Source organism: Perognathus longimembris, chromosome 5 (genome assembly GCF_023159225.1).
Source record: "Perognathus longimembris pacificus isolate PPM17 chromosome 5, ASM2315922v1, whole genome shotgun sequence".
NCBI classification, from domain to species: Eukaryota; Metazoa; Chordata; class Mammalia; order Rodentia; family Heteromyidae; genus Perognathus; species Perognathus longimembris.
This window is the reverse complement of record NC_063165.1, coordinates 1,972,726-1,977,776: the sequence shown is the minus strand read 5'-3', so window position 1 is coordinate 1,977,776 and position 5,051 is coordinate 1,972,726.

The following is a 5,051-nucleotide window of genomic DNA, read 5'->3' as shown; positions in this document are numbered from 1 at the left end:
GGCTGAGGCCGGGGATGGCGCGCTGGAAACCGCCTGGGGTTTGAAGCGAGGCGCCTGCAGATGTCTGGGTGCTTCACAGCTCGGGAGCCAACGCCACCGCAGGCCACCCAAGGGAGGGCTTTGCCTCCCTCCCTCTGCCCCGGCCCGGGCCCAGCTAGGCCCGCAATGATGAGTTCCGCGCTGTCTGCGTTCCTCGGCCTCTCACGCCTGTTGACTTTGGCTAAACCAGATTCAACCCTAGAATGTGGGGGCTTTGCCTGCATTGCGTGGAATGTCGCAGCGTGCTTGCTTGCCTTTCAAAAAATAAGAAGAGCAAATACATTCACAGAGCTGCGTCACCACCATCACCACCCAACCCTAGAACATCCTCACCTTCCAAACAAACCCTGCCCCATTCGACCGCAGCTCCCCAGCCCCCCCCCCAGCCCCCTCTACCTTCTGCCTCTAGGGATTGGCCAACTTCAGGAAAACAGGATCCTAAAGGTGTTTTCTGATCCTATCTGGACTATTTCATGGCCTGTGTCACAACAGCCCCTGCTGCGAAGATTTAATGTCCCATTGTGTAGCCGGAACGTATTTCCTATGGGATGGAGGCCTTGGGCACAGAGAGCCGTTCTGGCTCACTGGCCACTGTGTGAGGCACCTGAACCGAGCAGACGCAGAAAGGTCATGCTGACCTTCCTGTTGTTTCTCAGAAGCACAGCTGAGGTTCCCCAGGAAAGAGCCTTCCCCTGCCAGAGGAGAATCTATCCTTTCCCCAGTGCTGCGACCCGGGGCTGGGACTGAGGGGAGTCTGAAATCCGGGCTGTCGGACGGCTAGACGACCCCCTGACCTCTCTCCCGGCCTCTTCCCCACCCAGCTGCCCCACCAGGCCGAGCCCCCTCTGCCTGATTGCCTGCCTTCCTCTTGTCTGTCTTTCCTTCCTTCTGCCCTCCCTCCCTTCTCTCCTTCCTTCCCTCCTTCCTTCCTTCCTTCTTTCTGACTTGCTGCGAGTCTCAGGACGACATGATGAGAAGGCAGGCTGGCCTCGCCCTCCCGAGAGCTGGGATTGCAGGACTGTGCCACGCCACAGCGGTCAGCAAGCCCACGCCTCTTTCCCTCCTCCATTCTCAGTAATCATCACTTATCCTTGCTGTTCGTGCCTTTATCTTTTCTTTCTTTTTCTCTGAGGGTGGGGGGCAGTACTAAGGTTTGAGTTTAGGGTCTCCTGCCTGCCAGCCAGGTGTTCTACCATTTGTGCCATTCCACGGATACCTTTTTGGTGTTGATTGTTTTTGAAATAGTGCCTTCATTCTATGTATGCCCAAGTAGAAACTTCACGATGGTGGAGAGTGGGCTGTTGTAGGTGGAGAGCCCAAACTGGCCAGGCATGATACATATACCTGTAACCCCAGCACTGGGGAATGTCAAGGTCAAGGTCAAGGTCAATGGGCTACAAAGCAATAGCTATCTCAAAAGATAATAAGCTGGGTGTGTAGCTCAGCTTAGATCCAAAGTTACTGTGGGCAGATTTGTTTGTTTGTTTGTTTGTTTGTTGCCAGTCCTGGGCCTTGGACTCAGGGCCTGAGCACTGCCCCTGGCTCCTTTTTGCTCAAGGCTAGCACTCTGTCACTAAAGCCACTTCTGGCCTTTACTATATATTTGGTGCTTAGGAATTGAACCCAAGGCAAGTGCTCTTGCCTCTAGGCCATATTCCCAGCCCCTGTGGGCAGTTTTTAGTTACACCTAATAGCAAAGTATGGTCCACCTCAGTATCAGATCTAAGATCATCTTGATTTTGTTTGTTATTTATTTACTTATTGCAGGTCTTAGGGCTCGAATGCAGGACCTAGGAGCTGTCCCTGAGATTCTTTTTGCCCAAGGCTAGTTAGTGCTCTACCACTTGAGCTACAGCAACACTTCTGGCTTTTTCTCTTTATGTGGTACTGAAGAGTCAAACCCAGGACTTCATGCACGCTAAGCAAGCTCTCTACCGTTAAGCCACCTTCCCAGCCCTCTCGCGAACGTGTGTGCCCTGGCTGTCTTTGAACTGTGATCCTCTGGTCTCACCCTCCTGAGTAGTTAGTAGTTAGGATTACAGGCCTGTGCCACCAGCCACAGCTAGTCTTGAGATAGATAACTCTTGGGAGAGGAGCTTGGTGAGTCACTTCACTTCCACCTACCCTAAAGTGAAGGAGGACAGCGAGCTGGCCACTGGTGGCTCAGGCCTGTAATCCTAGCGACTCAGGAGGCTGAGATCTGAAGTGCGTCACAGTTCAAAACCAGCCAAGCAGGGAGGTGTGTGAGACTCTTATCTCCAATTAACCACCAGGAAAATAGGAAGTGGCGCTGTGGCTCTAGTGGCAGAGTGCTAGCCGCGAGCAAAAAGAAGCCAGGGACAGTGCTCAGGTCCTGAGTCCAAGCCCCAAGATTCGCAAAAAACAAAGCAAAACAAAAAGAGCTGGGGACAATGCCCAGGTCCTGAGTTCAAGTCCCACAACTAGCAACAACAACAACAACAACAAAAAGAAAGGAAGGAAGGAAGGAAAGAAGGAAGGAAGGAAGGAAGGAAGGAAGGAAGGAAGGAAGGAAGGAAAGAGGGAGGGAAGGAAGGAAGACAGACAAAAGAAAAGAAAGAAAGAGAGCTCAGGGACAGGGCCAGGCTCACCTGCCCGGTCTCCAGGGGGGACTGACTACCTGAGGTGACGCCTTGGCACCCAAGCAGACCCTGTTGTTCAAGGTGACAAGGCCCACTCTTGTCACTAACTCTTCCTACCCATCCATTCTCTCTGGCACTCACCATGTAGTAACCTTCCCCAGGCCAGGCCCGGTGTCTCCCTAAGGTCACCCTTCCTCATAATGTGCCAGAGCCAGCCGACAGCGAAGAGGGAGTCCTGATTGAGGGGGCCATTGAGGGGGCCGAGGATTAAAGAAAAAGAAAGATAAGAGAAAAAAGAAGACAATCAGGAGGTCTGCAGCTTAAGATTGTAACTCAAGACTGCAGCCACGTTTATTCTTAACTTCCAGCTTATATGCAGTTTAGGAACCAGGGAATAGCATAGGGTTGCTAAAATTCAAGAACACAAAGGGGCTTTGAAGTTCGCAACATCTGATGGCAGTAAAGACAGGATGAGGTTGATTTACATAGGAATGGACTCAAGCAGACACAGCAAAGTGGACACAGCAAAGCGTACACAGCAAAGCAATTCTGGGTAGTGGCTGAGATGCTAGTAAACAAATGTCCTTGCACTTAGCATATCCTAGTGATAACAACACAGCCAGAGGTCAGAATGAGATTAGCTGCTCCTTCGGCTCTCAACAATCATGCAGTGGTCTAGCCCAGTGGAGGGCCACCCTTCCCCTTCCAGGGCTTCCCTGGAACTAGCTGACCTGAGCCTACCTACCCCAGGAGGGGCAGAAGCCCACCTGACACACAAAACGAGGTGGCCCCTGCCTAGCCAGTTTGGCAGTGTTTTGTCAAGAGACCCAGCTTCCAGAAGGTTTTCACTCTGAACCATCTAGGAAAGGTTTGGACTTTGATCATGAGCAGCTATGGACAAACTCACAAAAATACCAGATTACACTGCTCCGCGTAGTGGCTCTTTCCCTTGGCTGGTCTCAGAAGCCCCTGGAGAGCTAAAAAGGAGCCTAGGGACCAGGCCCAGTGACAGAGGGCAGGTTTCTGGGGGAGCCCGTGGTGGCCCCTCTGAGATGGGCTGTGTCTGGGTCTCTGTGTGACAGTTGGGGTGGGTGCTGGACCTTTCAGAGCTCACGAAACCAAGAACAGTATCTTTACCAAGGTGCCTTTGTGAGTTTTCACTTCCGGCAAGCAGAATCCCCTGGCCAGTAGGTCTGCGAGGCCCGTGAGGTCCTCCTGTGCCCCTGCCCTTGCCTCCTTGTGAGAGGTGTGAGGAGACAGTGCCTGATGGGAGCAAGAAGGGAGGGAGGGATGGATGAGATCAGCTTTGGAGATGCTGTCATCAGACCGGGGAGAGGCCCAGGGAGCGACCTCACGGGGCAGGATGGGGAGAAGGCCACAGGACCGTGGTGGGCACCCTGGCACTGCAGGCTCCTGGGACTCCTACCCAGCTGCGCTGGTCACACCTGTGACCTCTGGCTTCTTCTGCTGTGTCATCACCCGCCTTACTGTGTGTTGGCGAAGATTTTTTTTATTTATTTTTTGGTGGTGGTGGTGGTGAGGCTTGAACTCTGGGCCTGGGCACCGTGCCTGAGCTCTTCAGCTCAAGGCTGGTGCTCTGCGCTCTACCACTTGAGCCACGGCACCACTTCCAGTTCTCTGGTGGTATTTGGGGATAAGAGAGTCTCGTGGGCTGTCCTGCTCCTCGGATCTCAGCCTCCGGAGCAGCGAGGCTTCGTGAAGATTTGACGTTAGGCCACGAACTGGGCTCGGTGCATGGTAAGTGCTCAGCTAGCTAGGCGGCCCGGTGACCTCGGAGGCCCGAGATGGGCTTCCGGTGCCACCGAGGAGGCGGCCCGGTGACCTCGGGGGCCCGAGATGGGGCTTCCGGTGCCACCGGTGACCTCGGAGGCCCGAGATGGGGCTTCCGGTGCCACCGAGGAGGCAGCCCGGTGACCTCAGAGGCCCAGCCGAGGGAGGGGGGCGGAGCTCCGCTTCGGTGGCGCCACGGGCGGCCCTGACCTGCGCCGGGAGCCGCGCGGGGGCCCGCGGAGATGGCGCCCGAACGCGGGGCCGGGCCGCGCGGGGCCCCGGCTGGGTGTCCCGCCGGCGCAGGGCCCGAGGGCCGAGGAGGAACGGCCGGGGAGCGAGCGAGAAGCCAGCCGCCCCGGGGACCCGCGCGGACCGAGGGCGCCGGGGCCGCGTTCCGCGTTTCCCTCCCCCGAGGGGGCGTGTCCGGGGCGGGGCTCCCGCGCGGGCCGAGGGCGCCGGGGCCGCGTTCCGCGTTTCCCTCCCCCGAGGGGGCGTGTCCGGGGCGGGGCTCCCGCGCGGGCCCCGCCCCCGGCCCCGCCCCGCGCCGCGCGGACTCGCGGGTTCGCAGCCGCCGGCTGAGGTCAGAGGCGGCCGAGGCGGCGGGCGGCGCGTCCGAGCCGA